The sequence below is a fragment of the Oryctolagus cuniculus genome, chromosome 4, assembly GCF_964237555.1.
Source record: "Oryctolagus cuniculus chromosome 4, mOryCun1.1, whole genome shotgun sequence".
NCBI classification, from domain to species: Eukaryota; Metazoa; Chordata; class Mammalia; order Lagomorpha; family Leporidae; genus Oryctolagus; species Oryctolagus cuniculus.
The window spans coordinates 89,483,702-89,504,172 of NC_091435.1; the positions used below are offsets into that span (position 1 = coordinate 89,483,702).

At 37.4% G+C, this 20,471-nt stretch overlaps 1 protein-coding gene across 1 annotated transcript in view; it reads left to right on the top strand.

Moving 5' to 3' along the window:
- The window catches only part of P3H2 (prolyl 3-hydroxylase 2), a 165,795-nt gene that overhangs the window by 17,511 nt on the left and 127,813 nt on the right, over positions 1–20,471 (top strand). The window lies entirely within an intron of this gene.

Genomic DNA, 20,471 nt, shown 5'->3' on the forward strand with positions numbered 1-20,471 from the left:
CCAAGTGAGCCACGGCACCAGCCCCAACAATACCTCTTATATCTAATCATGGGATAGTAATTGTCCTCCCCCAGTGTATGTCTTGTATTATATATGTATTCTCCTGCAACAGTAGTTGAAAATGGAGTTTTGCCAGAAATTTATTCTTTTCTTTCTAATCATTATATATATATATACTCACACACACACACATATATATATATATATATATATAATATTCGAGGACTTTTTACAAGTTTCCATGAAACAATATTTGAGGTAACTATTTTTGTAGTAAGAAGTATAGCATTGCAAACTACTTTTTTTTGGTTACATTATTTTTAGGTCTAGTTTTAGTTTTTAGTTTAGTTTTGTTTTGTTTTTACTATTTTTGTCACTACCATTAGGCCTCAGTGAATCACTTAGGATCCGCATACCTTTTTTAAAATTCTTATAAAATGGATCCATAATAAAGCATGTCAATGGTACTAAAATTACAAATATAATCAAGACAAACACATTGTACCCTGATAACTAAGTGATTGCTAACAGGGAGCACCTAGTAGTATCTAGTGAAGAGATTGTTTGACATTAAAAATATCATAATTATTAAGAACACATTGGGACTGCTTTGCAAATTATAATAAAACTTACACTTGAAATTAGTTAAATGTGACTGAACCAAATCACTTTTAAGTCTGAAACTGTTTATATTCCATGTAATAAGCAAGGGGTAAATGATACATTTTGAGAAATAGAGATCTAGTGAATTATATGGGTAGCGTTTTCTGACCTAAGGCGAGTTACTTAGAACTTCTGTGCTAGTTCCTTCCTTTGGGAGAGAAAGGTAGGTTATAGTGCTCTCGTGAAGGCTTCCTTAATGAGTAATGTTAAGCACCATTTTCAAACCTCATTTCTTAATTTTTATTTTTAGTAGCATGAGAATAACTCAAACCCATTATCCTTTACCACCTAGATTGTACACATTCTAATGATAAAATATTAAGGTTAATTCCAAGGATTCCTCCAAAAATTCCTAATTTTTTTAAATCTCACTTCCCTTTTCTGTAAAACCAGGGCTAATATTTATTATATCTATGAGGAACAAGTTTGTAAGAAGAATTGAAGAAAGTATTTTAAAAATATTCAAGTTCTACACAATTCTAAAAGTAAAGCCATTTCTGTTTCATATGAAAATTTTATTTATAAAATTATTTTACTTTTTAAAATTACTTTGTATTAATAAAATGTTTCTTTTTATTTTTCACCACATTAAATTGCTTGTTTTTACTTTAACAATGATAATACCTGCAGTGGCCATAAAGCTTAATAATATGCCCTAAAGTATTTTTCCAAATGCTTTTGAGCTTACAGAAATCAGATATGAGTAGAGCAGATTAAAAAAAAGAACATATGTAGAGGTTTCCTTTAGTCCTTGAAATTTTTAAGGTCTCTGACCTCCCTTAATACATTCCAGACCCTGCATGCCTTTATGATTGGGGGTGGGGCACAGAGAGTGGAAACTGTTTCTTAAAACAACACTTGAAGCAGGAATTGTTTGATAAGGCCCATGGCTGCAGTATTTGCAGCTTCTTGTTTTGAATTCCTATAACATTAACTCCTAAAGATTGTCTAGCAATTTGTGAGAAAACTAACAATAAAAATTGAGCTTTCGAGTAAGACAGTCTAGATATAACACATAAGGCAGAAAAAATGAAGGGAAATGTGAACCTTCAAGGGAGGTCAGAGTTTGCCTAGTAGAAAAGGACGTAGGGGTCTCTAACTTTTCAAGTCACACCAGACAGTTCATCATAGTCTGGGGGAGGAGATAGTAAGAGAGAGATTGATCAATTGTTTGTTAGAATGTGGGTATGAGTCAATCTCTTATTGACTTCTTTATTGAACTACACAAGGAAAGCCAGCATCATTATTTCTGATTTTCATGATTTTGCATGGAAAGAATGCTGGGACAATCAGAGCGCTTCCTTTCTTTAAGTCATGCAGGACATCAGTGAGTCCATCTTTGCATAAATATGTTCTAACACTCAGCTTCCTGAATTGATTCGCTTTGCATCTGAATCATGAGGATTACAATGGGTTTGAAGATAATCACCTCTCCTACATCATGCTTTTACATTTGCAAAGTATAAACAGACACACCTTCCCTTCCTCCTGAGAACTCTATGAGAAAGCTGAAGTTCAATGACTTGAACAAGTGGACACTGCAAGCGTGGCAATGTATGAGTCAGTTAAGGTTTTGTGACTCCAAGGCCAATGTTCTTGCAAAATGCCAAAGTTGTTTGCTGTCCAGATTTGAAATTCTTTGTTGACAACATAGAAGTATAAAATCTAATAAACTTTCATTTCTAGGTCTTCATGATGATGTGATAATTCAGTTCACCCTTTAATATGAGGGTACTTCAAAAGACTGGGGGAAAGTAGGACTAAGTGATATTTATTTTGATGCAAAAAAAAACCCTACATTGAAACCCAGGCATAGTTTTTTTAATATGTGTTTTTCATACAATTTTTTGCACAACCTTCTTATATGAAGACCGTTGACCTTGTTGAGATTCTGTGTTCACTGACCTGTGGTAGTCATGGGAGGAGCTAAGTGTAAGCCAGGAGCTAACTCAGTGGCACGATTGAATGGGGGGGGGGGGGTCATCCTAAAGTTTCTTCCATCTGAGGTGGAATCCACACCCTCTCTTCCTTTCTTGAGCCCCCCTATAATGTTCTCCATTGCTCATTACACTTTTCGGAAATGACAGATGGATGGACCTAGTTGTATTTGTTCAGTTCTTGGTGTATGTCTTTATGTTCCTTTTCATTTCTCTTGTGCTCTGTGTAAATGCTGATGCACGGTGCTGGATTTCCTTCTCAGATCAGCTGAAGGGCTTGTATGATTCTTCACATTTTAAATCGGACACTGAAAGAGATGCCTTTGAGTTACAGATGGCTTTGTTGTTATTGGTGCCTTGTATGCTGTATTTACTTGCTTTTCCCTTGAATTGTAATGAGGTAGACTTACAATCTGTGTTTTCTCATTCCCCCCTTAGTTGACATATCTTCATGGATGTTGCCTTCTCTAGTTGTTCACTGTGGAATCCAAGATAAATTTGAAATTAAGTCTCTACTCAAATCTCTTTCGAAAAATTTCCCTTTGGAAAATGCTGGTTCTATTCTTTGAGCAAGTTTTCATATTTATGATATCAATGATATTTGGCTTGTCTATCACAGAACTTCCTTGATATAATGACACAATCATAGATGAAAAGTCAAGAATGGATCATCACCGTAGAACTTCCCTTTCTAATGTTTCCCTTTATACCAACAATCTTATATCTTTTATCTGTCTGGTAAATAAGTCTGTATTTGATCTCTTTCCATGTAGGATTGTTGGGAGAATGTTTTCTTATGTTGCCTGTGTTAAATGCTTTGCAAGTTATAAAGTACTTTCTATTTATTGCATGTGTCTTTTTATTTTTTCAGCTTTGTCAATTCCAATTTTGAGTTGGGCAGAACATCAAAGGGACCCAGTACACCACTATTGTGGTCTATTGTACTCAGGCATCAACAAATTGTTACATCAGGACTGTAACCTTGGGACAGTTTTCCTAAGGCCACCATTGTCCCAGTGCTCATGGAACTGTGCCTAGGTTCCATGGAAATTGTAGAAAAAAATTGTTTCATAAATCAGAACAAATCTGTCCAGTATGGTGTTTGTTGCTGCTATCAACTGGGGTCATAAAATTGAAGGACATCAGATATGCAACACAAATGGAAAATAGCTTCCTAAAGTAATGCCTTCTGCAAGAATCCCAAGACTAGTTGCAGTGCTGCAGAAAGCTAAATAGAAACTGTAGCTTGAAGCTTGGGATTTCCTGCCCGTAATTCAAAACGGATGTGGGGATACACATGAGGATGTAGTCCAAGGTTTTACTTTCCTGAGTGGAAAGAATAGCATTAGTATTGGGTTGCTGGTTAATATCTTTGTAATACACAAAGGACTTCAAAAAGTTCATGGAAAATGAAAATAAACAAGTTTATTTTGATGTGAACATTTTTAAATCATATGTCCTGATCCACATTTCCTCAGTTGCTGTCTAAAGAGCAGAGATCAATTTTCCGGAGCATCTCATTCTCAATTCTGGTTATGCTGTGCATCAGGTTGTCAGCCTCTGCATCAATATCTGTGGAATTCTTGGAGTTAATCAGAATATCTTTAGTTTATGCTAAAGAGCACCATTTCTCTTTCTGGACTCAGAGGTGATAATGAGAAAAGGATGTAAATTTTTCATTATGTAAAAAGAAATCTAAGTGATTTCACTGGAAACTTTCAGTGAACCATATAAGCTTGAAACATTCAATATTCAATTCCTATGCAATTTTCATTTAAATATTAATATAGTAAGATTTGAAAAACTTAGAAAATGCAATGAAATTTTTAATTATTTTCAGTGTATTTACTCCTAATCCTGGTGATAACTATATTAAATCAAAACAAAGTGGACAAAAAGTCCAGATTGTAGCCATTACTTTTTTTTAATCACTACAGCCTGCCACTTTCTCACTCTTTACCTTCTGCCTCCTTTGTCCCTATCTTGATGACTTCAGCTTCTGATTTGTGGTTCATTACCATCTTTGCTTTTTGCCTGCTCCCCATCTACCAACTTCTGTGAATTCATCAACTGTAAGGATATTGCTTTGATAGTTTTTCCTTAGTTTTCTCACATTTCTTTATCTGATTTTTCCCCTCCTCGATATCCAGCATCTCGGTTGATTCCTGAGTTCTCTGCTCTCTTGTATCCACCTTTCTTTCCAAACCATTCCATGGCCAGCCTCTTTAGATATTCATTCATATAGAAGTATATGGCCATTTGCATTGTGATAAAGAGTGACAATCACTCTTTTCCTTCACTTTGTGTCTTGTGAAACTTTACAGTGCTTAACCCTTGTTCACTGTTCATTGCAGACAAATGACTCACAACCATGTCTATCATCTGCATATTGTCACTGTGTGAACACAGCTAAGGTTTAGAGTTATTAAGCAGGTTTCTGCATTTGCTGCTAAATATTTTTTCCAAGAGTTGATGTTCAGAATTATTTACAGCCTTCAAATCTGGAATCCTTTATTCTCTGCCTGTCTTTGTTTTCTGCACTCTAAGGTAAATGTTAATAAGGGAATGTAGGGAGGTATGGTGGGAAAAGGAAAAAAAAAGGCACATATAGGAGAGACTGAGAGAGTGAAATTAGCAAATGTTAGTGTCTCTTTTTATGACTAGCAATGTAAAAGTAAAGGAGAAGGATCTGAACAGAATTCAGCTACTTAGAGCCTGGGTGGTTGATGAATTATGATTCTAAAAAAAAAAAAAAACAGGAAATGCAGGAGAAGATGTGGAATAAAGAACAACAGCAAGAAAGGAAGGAGAGGTTGTGGAAAAAGAGGAAGGAAATTGATTTTCCTTTCTGCTTCAGTTCCTGTTTGCATTTTCTAAAAAGGGAAATTATTTGTGCTAATTATTCATCCTTAATTGCCTTAAATGAAATAGAAGACTTCATTACTTAAAATGAATGCATTGTCAGAATAATAGGTCTTGGCTTTCAGAAAGAATACTCCTCCTGAAGGTAGGTTTAAGTTCTCTAAGGTTAGAAAACTAGAACAGCACTCTGCCTTTAGAAAAAAAAATGCCAGTGTCTCTTGTTCTTTTTCTTAAACATATTCAAATAAGTGAGAAGTAACTCTCATGAGAATATTTTCTCAACTTAATGTCTTCCTTTAAAAACCATCTATTTTGTGAAGCAACTGTCTGCTTGAAGGATTTTGATCTTTAGCAAAAGATTTAACAAGTCAAAGATTGACAGAGCTGGTGATTGACATTTGACATTGAGATTATTTTAGTATCAACTACCTTCCGTAGCCTTCTCCTTGGCCTTTTTATAGTATTTCAGCAGAAGCATTTCCTCTGATAGAAACAAGATATGACTCAGACCAACTGGAACATATTTTACTCTCTATCATAGCCCCACATTTTTAATGACACATTAGTAGGACCCAGAGCTTGTTCCTACACTAACACATCAAGTTAGGCTCTCTCTTCTGTCTTTAGTGTTTCCTTTAATATGTCTACCTCTTTGTATCAAACCTTCCTCACTTCAACAAGAATGGCAATGATAAGAAACAGATGCAGATTTTCCAAAATCTCTTTGCTGTCATACCATCAAAATGCTGTTTTCTATTGCCAGTGTGTGTATTCTTTAAAAATTTCATTTGCCAAGATTCTTTTCAGAATTATCCAAGGAATCTATTTGTTAGGAGTCTGGCTTGAGCCATCATTTCTTGAAACTTATATATGTTGGTATTTTTTAAAGAAAGATTTATTATATGTATCTTATAGAATATATATATCATATAAACTATTAAATACTCTTTTATATTTATAACCTAAATCACCTCCTGTACTAGTCCTATATTTTAATAGCATTGCCTTTCCTTTCTTAGCCTGGGAATTAGTGAGCTAATATTATGTATATTTTATATAATCTAATGTAATGAATTGCATTATTTCCCTTAACTATGAACGTTGAAGAAGCATGAAATTGAGACTGTTGGAATTATTGAAATAAACTATTGGTAAAGTATTGAATGTGTCCATTTTTTGTTTTTACATGGTTAGTATGACTTGTTAGGGCCACTTCTGCCAATCCGAATGCTTCACATCATACCACAAGACATTCGGCAAATTTGAGCATAATATTGTCACTCAACAAATGTAATCTAGTCAGCAAACTTGTCTTCACAATCATAGTTAACAGCAAACCCACCACACCTAATTTTGGGGTTATTTACATTTTGATTTACTCATGGATAATATTCTTCTTCACTTGTACAACGAAAAGCTACCTTCAATATTTAGAATATTTAGGATATTCTTAGGACACACATTGAATACTAGGCAAGACAGAATTGCTGTCTCAGCACGTGGAAATGATTTACCTCAGTTGATCATAGTTTTAGCAGACAGCAGACAGATGCATACCTCAGTGTTCAAAATAATATATGCAGGGGACTAGAATAGGACTTATGAGGGAGTCAGTAACTCTTGGTAAGCCAAGGAAAAGTTCTTGAGAAATTGGCATTGAAGTTCTGGCTTGCAAAGAAGTGAGAGGTTTCAGACAGAGGGAACAAGGAAGGATCCTGCAAGTGGTACATGAAATAATACGTATAATGACTTGAAAGTGTTTAAGTGTTTACTTAGGAATCCTACAGATGCATAATCCATTGAGTTTAAAATATATCCAGCAAGACCCACAGAAATTATAACTATAAAATATTTGCCAAACCACCTTTCTGTACATTATGACATTTTGTTTTGGTTAGTATTCTAACCAGCATATTTACATAGTGCCTGTGATCTGGTAGACCTCAGAAGGAAAGCAAGAAATGGAAAGGAAACAAACAATATCTTCTAAAGAAATCTCCCATCTCTGTGAACACATAATCATGCTTATTTATTAGAAACACATTTGACCTGATGCTTAACGAGAAATGAAAAGTCACTGTTGGGGCACAGAAGAGAGATGGTTTAAAGACTCACCCACAGGCCCTGGACACATGGACCTACAGAGAGAACTCACAGACTTCAGATTCTTTCCGCCTTATGACACAGACACCAGACCACACGTTCTTTACCTCACCAACCATGGAGACTCTGCCAGACCCAGAAAACTTCCTTAACAAAGGCTCCCATTCATCATTTCCTCACTCTGTGATTGAAATGTAATGTGGTGTCAGGCATTACTGGCTAAATATGGGGTCAAAAACCTAAATTGCTCTAGGGTGGTAGCTTTGTGGTATCCAGGTCTTTTTTAACAGAGCCCACAAATAGGACACCCATCTTGTCTTGCCCATATTATTGTGACTCCAAAGGTTAGGAAAGCCCCAGCAAGACAACCAGCACTTGTCTCCCAGTTGCTGATGAGCTTTCCCTTACGTCTCAGGTGCCGCCAGGACTTGTTCCTTTAAATGCTGCATCCCTGCACTAAGAAAATACAGGGAGGGAAGTGGAGAATGGGGCATAAGGCATGCATTTATGTCTTTCTCCAGGGTCGGACCACCCACTCCCACCTCTGGTTTAAAGGAGAGGAAGGAGAGATTAATACAGCCTCAAGACATGGAGACCCATTTTGTGTTGCCTTCTTTCAAAGGACACTTCTGCAATTTCTCATTAACTTCAACATCTGATTCTATTAGTTGGATGCTTCCTTAATCATTTTACATGAACGGTGGTGACAGGTCCTAGGAGATAAAATAAAGGCTAGAGCATGTTGTGCTAGAGTGGAGCCCCCAACATCTGCCCTTGGACACTGCACAGGCTTCAGGAAAAAGACTTCAAACAAAAACTGGTCTATTTCTAGTTCTGTCTGGTCCTCATACACATCATGTATTCAAGGTGGTATAAGATAAAGGTTATGTAGCTGAAGATAAAATACTGCATGCTTCACAGGTGGGGGGAAGCCTGTTTGTAAACATTCTTGTACATGCCCACATATTGCAGGAACGGTTTTCTTGGCAGTAGTATATATAAAGATGTTCCCTGAATTTTTCATTTTAGTAAAAGATTCATCTCATTGAGTTTCTTTTTTAAAAAATGATAAAATTAAGTGTTGGAATCTTTGTTATTTTTAGGTGTATTTATATATTTGAAAGAGTTAAAGAAAGAGTGGAAGAGAGAGAAAGAGAGAGAGAGAGAGACAGGGAGAGGAAAAAGATCTTCCTTGTACTGGTTCACTCCCCAAGTGGCTACAATGGCCCAGGCTGGGCCAGGCCAATGCCAGGAGCCAAGAGCTTCATTAAGGTTTCCTATTTAGGTGGCAGGGACTCAGGCACTTGGACCATCATCAGCGGCTTTTTCCAGGCCACTAGCCAGGAGCTGGATTGGAAGTGCAGCAGCTAGGACACGAACAAGCAATCATATAGGATGCTGGCATCACAAGTGGTGGCTTTACCCTCTACTTCACAACACTGGCCCCAGGAATCTATCTTTTCAATTTTGATGTTCTCACAAGTCTATACCTATTATTATGGGAAAAAAATACCCTTTTCCCATCCTTCTGATCTGGTCTCACACATTCTACTAATTTTTACCCTGATACTACAGTAATGAAGAACAAACCAACAGCAGAACATGTCATTAGAGTCCATTTTTATCCCTTCATCCCCAACCTTGATTCATTTCTGTGACAATCTAATTAAAAGAGAGAGCCATGCTTTTTTTTTGTTTGTTTGTTTGTTTTGTTCATTTGTTTTACATCAGTATTGTAGAAAGAGCACACTTAGCACTTTTCAAATCAACCAAGAGATTTAGAACTTGTGGGGGCTGGCATTGTGGCTTAGCTGATAAACCCGGTGCCTGCAAGTCCAGCATCCCATATGGATGCTAGTTCATGTTCTGGCTGCTCCACTTCCCATCCAGCTCCCTACTAATGGCCTGGGAAAGCAGCTGGGCCCCTGCCACCCATGCATTGGCCAGACCATGGTCTGCCCTGGCCATTGTGACAACTTGGGGAGTGAACCAGAGACTGGTAGACCTTTTGTTCTCTCTGTCTCTCTCTTTGTAACTCTTTCAAATAAATAAATAAATCTTTTTAAAAAGAGAGAGACATAGAACTTTTGAACTTAATGAGTAACCTGCATTCCTTCTCTTCCAAGTCATCTCAGAATAGAGTCCAGCTCAGTTATTTCACTTGGCATTGACAAAGGACTTACCCCAGCATGTGCCTATCCAGATGTAATGTATATGTCCATGTTCTGAGGAAATAACATTTTATGGATTTAGATTTTTTTAAAAGGGTGTGTTTATTTTAAGAACATAAGAAAGAACTTTAAAAATGGCTTTAAATTTTATGATTATCAAGTGAGACCTATGAGTATTGAAATAAAGATTATTTCCATATGTTCTATGTGGAATTTTATGTTTAGTCTCAGTTGAGTTTACCTTGAATAAAGTCAAATTGAAACTATAGCACATAAGTTTTGATAAGAAAAAATTCCACAATATAATTCACGTGTAGAGATCAGAAGGCAATTTCTTTTAACAACTTGTTGAAAACTCAGACCCATGCCCTTATTTCAAATATTTACCAATGTGTGAAATATAATAAGGCATCTTTCAGATTAGTTACCTGGGAAAGTATGGGTGGCCAATTCTGTCTTTAATGCACAATAATCCAGACAGCTTTTATCTCTAAGCTTGTTCTACTTTCCTGCACTTTCTTGCCACTCATCCTCCATGCAAGAATCATCATTACAAACAAAACTAAAAATAAGTCCACAAAAATTGGGATCATTATTAGACTTTATGGGTCTGAATTTGAAATTATTGATATAATCATCAAATATTGAGTTGTACAATTCAATAAGATCTTTAATTTATATTGAAGAACTGAGTAGATAGATGTCATTGACTTTTCTTTAAAAATCTCCCATTAAGGCAGTTTAAGTAATTGTATAAACGGCAATGATTGAATTTTGAAGATGGGATGGGTATTTGATACAATATGTAAGTTGCCACTCATGAAACCCACATCCCATGTCATCTCAGCTTCTGATTCAGCTTTCTGTTAATTAGCATCTTGGGAAGCAGCAGGAGATGATACAAGTACTTGGTTCTCTGCCACCTACATAGGACACCTGGATTGAATTCTAGGCTCCCAGCGTAGACTTGGTCCAGCCATGGCATTTGGGGAGTGAACCAGAAAATGAAAAACTCTCTTTCCCTGTCCTTCTTCCTGCCTTTCTCTACCTCTCTCTGCTTGGCTGTGATTCTGAACAGAAGCCATAATTCTTTTCTGGGCCTCAGTTATATCTGTGAAATGAGAGTTTCAATAGATGCAACGCAAGAGTAAACCAATGTCTATCCCTCAAACAAACAAAAACCTTAAGAACAAGGAGCCACAAGCTCTTTAATTCCACATTTGAAATTAACATGATTTTGAATTTTTCTCCAAAGTCTTCTGAATCAGTTTATTTTTTAAACTCTCAGTGAAATCTGGGAAAAGGAATTATCCTTAGGTAGAGTGGTATTAACGTCATGTATGCAGTAAGTTAGTGAGAGAGATGTTAAGTCTCTTCTACATGTTGAGACTGTAACCCAAAAAACCCAATTCAGAAGATATTGAAATCATTGTCTGTGTTACTCCAGCGTTTGTGTGTTTTTCAAAAAGCATTTCATAGAATTGGTATATATAATTTTACATTTAATATTGATAAGATTTTTAAAATTCTAAACTAGTTCTCAGAACAACAGTTTTAGCCTTAGCACCCTTGATTATTCATTCATTCAGTTTTTGGGCCAGCAGCATATTAGCTTTTGTAGCATTTCCATGTTTCCTTTCCTTTTAAGTATCATTTTAGATCTTGTAAATAATGTAAAGTGGACCAAAGACATGCCTTTTGGCCAAGACAAGGAGAAAATTGAGACAGCTTTCTGAATAATTTAGATTCAAGGGAATACTATTATACTATATATAAATATATGCTATTTAAAATGAGGGCAACAGTTATGAACAGGCATTTTTCAAAGGATGAAATAAAAATGGCCAATAGACATATTTTTCATGTGATGCTCAGGATGCTCAGGGAAATGCAAGTAAGAACCATGGTGAGGTTTCAGTTCAACCCAGTTAGAGTGAGTATCATCCAGGAGCCAGCATTGTGGTGTAACAGGAAAAGCTGCTACCTACAACTCTGGCGTCCCACATGGGCACCAGTTCCCGTGCCAGCTACTCCACTTCCAATCTAGCTCCTCACTAATGGCCTAGGAAAGGAGCAGAAGGTAGCCCAAGTTGATGTGAGTCCCAACTTAGAGAGTTAGATTCAAATTCTGACTTTACCTTTTAATAGCTGTGTCTCCATGGCCAAGTCACTGGGGGAATACACCATTCTTCAAACCTCCTTCTACTTGAGATCTCAGGTTGTTCTGATTAATATCTTACGATTTGACGCATTTTTCATCCATAAAAAGCATGGGGCAGTTAAATGTCTTTTAACCTAATGATTGTTTTTTAATGAAAAGATCCATGTTCTCATTTTAAAATCCATCAGGTATGTGGTATATGGTGGTTTATTCATTTTTAAATAAGAGTTAGCTTTTGTGAACATAGTAGTGGACCCAGTGAAAACCCACAAGGCAAAACTCTGTATAATGGAGTTGAGGGTTGCTATTGGGTCCAATTGGTAAAGGGAGGGAGGGGGAAAAGATTTGGTGTTAATTTAAAATGTCTCCAAGAGGGGAAACATGATTTGAAAATGAATGGGTTATCAATGAGTGTCTAAAGAATTTTTATATTCAGTTAATTTTAGCAAGCACTTTTATTTAGAGTGCCTTGTGCCTGTGATGGCAGGACTTACCACAATTACACATTTTTAGGAAGGAGGATCTTTTGATGACAGATGTGATTTCTACCCCCTCATTTTTCTCCAGTTAAATGATTACCACTTAAAAATCCTTTGAAAATGATTTGATCCTTTTGGCACATGCATATTTTTTCCAGTCTTGAGGAGATTTATGTAGGCTACAGTTTTTAGTCAAAGACAACACACCAGGGAATTTAGTCCTTTCCCTTATTCAAAATAGAAGGGGTGTGGATTTTCTTCCTTTGATGTGGGGGAGACACAAGATTTTCTCTAACACTTTGATGGCTTTCATGTTTTCTGGTAGGAGTTCCCCAGAGCACCACGTCAATTCTCTGCATCTTTCCCATAAAATACCTAAAATGTTTTTGCTTTCTAAGGCTTAGTGTGTTCTTGGATATATCTTGCTGAAGAAGCAGACATATAAGTTATTTTGATAATTGGCTTTTCAAGACTTTAAATATCAAATTTATCAAAAGAGAAAGACTTGAATACTCTTAATTGCTTGATTTTAGTGATCTGATGACTTTATAGAAATATGGATAAGTTTTGTGATCCTCTGCATGTGGGATTCTGATTATATATACATGTTTATTCACCTAAACTTGCACTGTTATGTTCCTCAACCAAAATATATGTATAATGAAATTTTAATTTTTTAAAAATTATGAGTGTGTGTAATGTCTTTCTAAAAGTAATTATCCATTTTTTTCTTGTTATTAGCATTAACAATTAATCTTTCTTGAGCATTTACTGTATGCAAAGTTTCCCACTAAACACAACACCTTCTTAAATCCATTAAGAAACCTGAGGCAGGGGCCTGCATTGTGGTGCAGTGGGTTAAAATTCTACCTGCCCAGTTTGTGAGCTAGCTGCAGACTGGCCCAGCACTGGCCATTGCTGGCATCTGGGGGAATGAATCAGAGGATAGAAAATCTCTTTCTTTCTTTGTCTCTCCTTCTGTCTCTCTGTGGCTCTGCCTTTCAGATAAAGAAAGAAATATTTTTTAAAAATAACATGTAGGTAACTATTATTATTAATCTTTTTAACAAATAAAAAAATGAAGAGTAACTTCTGTTTATTCATACAATTAGGAGAAGACAAATTCAGGACTTGTATCCAGGTTCCTCTCAACCCAAGGTCAATATTTTCACTGTGGTTAGTTAGCCCTTTCAGCTGAATGTCTTTTGTCTGCTGTCTCAGAAAATCTTAGCAATTGAGACCATTTGTGTACCCCATGAATTGTCATTTTTGTCAGAATGAGTAGCTGGATATTCTCCTGCCCCACCATATCACTGGCTCTTCTAGCTATTTCAGCTTTTCTGCATTTTCTATGTTAACCTAATTCATGTTCTATATAGAAGTGATTTCAAGTAAAGTCATCATGTAGGGGTGGGAAATGCCTGGCTCATGACCACATAAGACCCAGGAAATCATTTGGTCTGGCCCTGACAAGGAAGCTGCAGGTAGAACTTGAAATCCAATAAATCTATAGCAGGCTAAATTTTAAGTTGATAATCTTATATGGCCCCTGAATGACGTTATAAACATCCAAATACCCCTTGGTAGGTAAAAGGTTCCCCACTCAAAGATTCTGAGGAAGATCATGCAGTGCACAGGAGTATTACCTAGGGCTAACATAGAAAAAAGTTAACAGAAATCTCATAGTGACTTTCCACTGAACTAGAACAGTCACTTTAGGAACAGTCATTTGTTCTCTCAGGAAAGGAGAAAACAATCAAATTGGATGTTCACCACTTTTAGGATTCATTTCCTTGGAAAAATCTGGAGGCTTTTCTGTTTTTGCACATTTTCATTGTATACCTAAGCTTAAATAAAAAAGATATCAGGCAAAAAAATCTTAAAGACTGCTAAGTTTATAATACTACAATCTTTATTTCTAATCTTCCCTGTGCCAAAGTAGTTTACATAAAGGATTTCACAATAAGAAATGTTACATATATATATATATAAATTCCTTATAGTTTACAGATTGCTTTGTATTAATGATGCATATATAAATTGGATGACTGCTAAAGCTCTATGAAAAAGAGGGACATTTGTGCTTTTTCCACAAGCTAGAAGGAGATACTGTAGTACAGAAGTGCCAGTTACTTGTTCAGCCACTGTTAGCATTGTTGTAACTGAGTGTGAATGTCAGCCTCGGCTGTTCACATTGCACAGTTATCTGAGCCTGGAGCTTCTTTCGAAGTAAATTATTGTCAGTTAAAGAAGGAAAGAAACATCAGTATGTTTCTTTTTTATTATTATTTGACAGAGTTAGACAGAGAGAGAGACAGAGAGAAAGGTCTTCCCTCCGTGGTTCATCCCCAAAATGGCCGCTGTGGTCGGAGCTATGCCGATCCGAAGCCAGGAGCCAGGTGCCTCCTCCTGGTCTCCCACACGGGTGCAAGGGCCCAAGCACTTGGGCCATCCTCCACTGCCTTCTGAGGCCACAGCAGAGAGTTGGAGTGGAAGAGGAGCAGCTGGGACTAGAATCCAGCACCCATATGGAATGCCGGCGCTGCAGGCGGAGGATTAACCAAGTGAGCAACGGCGCTGACCCCATCAGTATGTTTCCAATTAAGAGGTTCCAGAGGGTTCCTGTGAGTCCAGCAGGTGGGAAGACCATTTTTAATACCATTCTTGCTTATTTCTTGTTTACAGATGTTGCTTTCAGGTTTGTTGATTATAATATCTTTTATGAGTTGCCCCTCAAGTTTGGAGATCACCTACAGTGGGGATTAGAATAATTGCTCAGATCTCATTCTCTCCCAGCTCTGTCAGTAATATCAGATGTTGGGTACTCATCTCAGAACAATGAGATAACTCCTAAAACTTTTAGCATTACCCCAAATGTCCCCCACACAATGTAGCCTGGCTTACCTGTAACCTCAGTGCCCACTACTTATCGCCGTATTTTATTCAGTAGCACCAATCAAAATACTGGGGTTGCTTGAGTGCGTCATGAACTCACCTAACTGTGACTTTTGTCTGTCCTCTTCCTTTTGCATGGCAAGCCCTAATACCACCACTAAATGGATTTTTGAAACTGGGAGGCCATTTTCTTAACCCAACCATTATTTTGCTTTCTCATACTACTTGTTTTATTCTGACTCTACTTAGCATAACATTTTTCTACTATGGTATTAGTAGGAAAATGGTCAAACATTTATTGAGTAGTTTTCCAGAATAAGCACCATCTTAATCATATATATATATATATATGTGTGTGTGTGTATATGTGATGTATCTGAAGTGGTTTTTAATATGCTCCCTTCACTCCTTCATATATGAGAAAACAGAAATCTAGTGGGTTGGCTGTGTAGGTTACAAAGTTAGCAAATGGCAACCAGTGTTTAGATTCAGGTCTATCTACTTTATTTTTTTTTATCTTTTATTTAATGAATATAAATTTCCAAAGTACGACTCATGTGTTACAATGGCTTCCCCCCCATACCGTCCCTCCCACCCACAACCCTCCCCTTTCCCACTCCCTCTCCCCTTCCATTCACATCAAGATTCATTTTCGATTATCTTAATATACAGAAGATCAGCTTAGTATACCTTAAGTAAGGATTTCAACAGTTTGCTCCCACACAGAAACATAAAGTGAAAAATAATAGATGATTTTTTTTAAATGATGATGAAATCAGATCAGACCTATTGTCATGTTTAATCCCAGTGAGAGTCAAGTTGGGAATTGATAATTTCTTTCTTTCTTTTTTTTTTTTCTTTTTTTTTTTTTTTACAGAAGATCAGTTTAGTGTACATTAAGTAAAGATTTCAGTCGTTTGCACCCCCATAGAAACACAAAGTGAAATATACTGTTTGAGTACTCGTTATAGCATTAAGCCTCAGTGTACAGCACGTTAAGGACAGAGATCCTACATGAGGAGTAAGTGCACAGTGACTCCTGTTGTTGACTTTACCAATTGACACTCCTGTTTATGGCATCAGTAATCTCCCTATGCACCAGTTATGAGTTTCCAAGGCTATGGAAGCCCCTTGAGTTCTCCGACTCTTATCTTGTTTAGACACGGTCATAGTCAAAGTGGAGGTTCTCTCCTCCCTTCAGAGAAAGGCACCTCCCTCTTTGAAGACCTGTTCTTTCCACTGGGATCTCACTCACAGAGATCTTTTTGCCAGAGTGTCTTGGCTTTCCATGCCTGAAATACTCTCATGGGCTTTTCAGCCAGATCCGAGTGCCTTTAGGGCTGATTCTGAGGCCAGATCCGAGTGCCTTTAGGGCTGATTCTGAGGCCAGAGTGCTATTTAGGACATCCGCCATTCCATGTTGGATCACTCTCCCCTTTATTTATTCTATCGGTTGGTGTTAGCAGATACTAGACTTGTTTATGTGCTCCCTTTGACTCTTAGTCCTTTCATTATGATCAATTGTGAACTGAAATTGATCACTTGCAGTAGTGAGATGGCATTGGCACATGCCACCTTGTTGGGATTGAATTGGAATCCCCTGGTATGTTTCCAACTCTACCAATTGGGGCAAGTCAGCCCGAGCATGCCCCAAATTATACATCTCTTCCCTCTCTTATTCCCACTCTTATGTTTAACAGGGATCACATTTCAGTTAATTTTCAACACTTAAGAATAACTGTGTGATAATTACAGAATTAAACCAGTCATATTAAGTAGAACAGACAAAAAAAAATACTATGAGGGATAATGTATTAAGTCGGTCTATCTACTTTAAAATCAAGGCTATTGACAACTAAAACTTACTGCCTCAAGTCAGCTGATTAGGAAAAGAGAGGTTCAGTGTCTTACTTCTTTTTCATATATCAGTTCCTGTCCCATGTGTGGTGTGGATTGGTGTTCGGTTCAGGAGTTGGAAAGTGTGATGTACACTGGGCAGTGTCTTTCTGTGTCTTTGGAATATTAGGGGACTCTCAATTCCAGGAAGTCAGTTATTAAGGAAATAAGGTGTTATGAGCTGTGGGCATGTGGAAGGAATCTTCAGAAAGTTCATGGCAAATGCCTATTATGAAAAAACTATGTATGGATTTCAAAAATTATTCATACCAAAATAAACATACTTTTCAATTCATATTCTACAAACTAAGTACTCTGTATGTCTAAAGGGATTCTGTCAAATCACAACCAACTAAAAGCAAAATTTAAATTTTTATTGTTCATTTCTTCTTACAAGTGTTAACTCAATTCTCATAGCATTGCTTAGTGCTGAGTACCATTATGTTCCCAGCCTTACAACTGTGTATTATTGAGGCACAGAGAGATTAAGTTGATGTTGATAGTCCCAGAGCTACTGAATGATTAAACTAGAATTTGGGCACAGTAAGCATTGAGACTCCAGCGCCCATTCCCCATCACTTCATATACAGCCTCCATGCAAGCAATCCTGTCACCTGCCTGCATCTCCTAGAGAAGAGCTGAAGGGGGATGTCTGACTGGTATTTCACCCTTTAACTAAGAGCACTAATACATGTTGATTTCTTTGCTGCTTTTCCAGAAGAGCAAAGTCTTAGTCTATAAAGGAAAATGATGATCCTGTGAAGAACAAAACAAAACAGAGCTGAAGGAATTGAGCCTATTTTGTCTTATCTATAAAATTAAGATGAAGACAGTAACACCTGAAATTGGTATAATCCTTCCTAGAGTGTGAACACACATGCAGTTTGGTCTGGACATGTGCTCTCCTCTCTCACAGGGGCTATTTTGGCTTGCTGGTCTCCATTGCTAGATTATCAAGCTCCTTCAGCATGACTCCTTATAATCATTTGCTTTTAGCTGGTAATAAATGATAGTTGAATGGGATAGTAGTAGAAGATAAAACACAGCTCTTATTTGGCATTCTATCATGTGCCAAATTATTGACAGATATTTTCTTATTTAACAGTACTAAGCATATGAACTTTAAAATGCAGTTCATCTTGAATGCAATCAAAACTTAACCAATTTCATGGCCCTACTATGGAATTTTTTCCATTTTTCAATATGTGTATTAAAAGTTTCCAAAATGCTGTATGAATACTGAAAATACAATTTAAAACTAAACAAATTTAAAAATAAAAAACTAGCATTTCTGGATTCATGATGCTTATATACCATGAATTTTTTAAAATATATTTATTTATTTGAAAGTCAGAGTTACACAGAGAAGGAGAGGCAGAGAGAGAGAGATATATCTTCCATCTACTGATTCACTTCTCAATTGCCACAAAGGCCAGAGCTGGGCCTCTCTGAAGGCAGGAGCTAGGCGCTTCTTCCAGGTCTTCCCACAAGGGTACAGGGGCCCAAGGATTTGGGCCATCTTCCACTGCTTTCCCAGGCCATAGCAGAGAGCTGGATTGAGAGTGGAGCAGCTGGGACTTGAACCTGCATCCATATGGGATGCTGGCATTTTAGACAGTGGCTTTAGCCACTATGCCATGGTGCTGGCCCCATAGACCACAAATTTTAACAGCAGGACAAGTTCCACTTCCTCTTAGCTATTCTCCCATGCTACCCACCTGAAACCTCTAATTCTACTTTATTATCCCACAAAAAGAGGATAGAGAGGATTTAGAGTTGCTCTCCACCAGTGCTTCTATATTTTGAGTGATATTGCAAACAACTGGAAGAGCTCTGAATTTATTTGCATTGGGCCAACAGAAACAGTATGAGTTCATCCAAAAAGTATTAGATTTAAGAACATTTTTCTTGCTGTCATCTTATATGGCCCATAAGTTGCAATAAGTGCTCTGTTTGATTCTTGGAGCCTCTGCAAAAACTTAAAAATTGGATGCTGAAGAGAGGATAAATAGACCATTCAGAAGCCTTGATTCTGAATAATGAAGAAGGGAGCTTTAGATTTCTGGAGAATATTTGAAATAGCCATTTTGAAGAATGAAGGTAGATTGACTGCAGAAATACAGAGGGTTGAAATACAATTACTAAAAGTATGAGTGGTTTTTGTGCATATCCAAATTTTATTTGGTCCCAAATCTATTCCTAGACATTCTCGTTTGAACAACAGCCTTCTAGTCTTTGTTCTTCCAGCCTTGAGTGAAGTGACTTTATATTTTTGCTTATTTCTGAGTTCAATTACAATTTCAGATGGGTTTTCAATTTTTTGCTCATCAGTTCTCACATGAAACACAAAAAACGATATGTTCCAAGACTCTAGTGGATGCTTGAAATCTCAGAGAGTGCAGAATTGTATTTTTCCAACATAAATACCTAGCATAAAGTTGAATTTATACATTTAGCACAGTAAAATATTAACAACCATAACTAATAATAATGTAAAACAACTATTTAAAAAGAATAATGACTGAATTTCACTGTCTTGGTCAATTTTGTCTCTTTCTAAATACATGTCCAAAGGGTAGTGCCTCTGGTTAGTCTTAAAATTAATACAGTTGGTATAATAACTAACATCTCTGCAGCTGTTCTTGTTATAAAATCCTTGATCATTCTTTATATCTTTTTAGTCTCAAAATAACGCTGTAGGATGGGTATTTATCATCTGCCTTTCACATGACAAGGCAATCAAAGAGGCAAAGAAACATTCCTCGTCTCAGCAGCAAGGAAAGGGCATTGCACGGTGTTTATACGAGTCTTGGAAGACCTGGCATTGTGGCAGACTACATTAAGCTGCCACGTTGGCATCCTATTTGGGCACAGGTTCAAAACCCAGCTGCTCCACTTCCAGTCCAGCTCCCTGATAATGCACCTGGGAAAGCAGTGAAGATGGCCCCAGGGCTTAGGCTCCTGCACCCATGTGACCCAGAAGAAAGCACAGCCCTGGCCCTTGAGGCCGTTTAGGGAGTAAAACAGCAGATGGAAAGATCTCTCTCTCTCTCTCTCTCTCTCTCTCCCCCCCCCTCCCTCCCCCATCCCCTCCCCTCCCCCAGTCCCTCCCCTCTCTTTCCCTCCCCTCCCCTCCCCCCATTTTCCTCTCTCCTCCCCTCCCTTTCCTTTCCCTCCCCTTCCCTCCCCTCCCCTCTCTTCCCTCCCTTCCCTTCCCTTCCCTTCCCTTCCCTTCCCTTCCCTTCCCTTCCCTTCCCTTCCCTTCCCTTCCCTTCCCTCCCTTCCCTTCCCTTCCCTTCCCTTC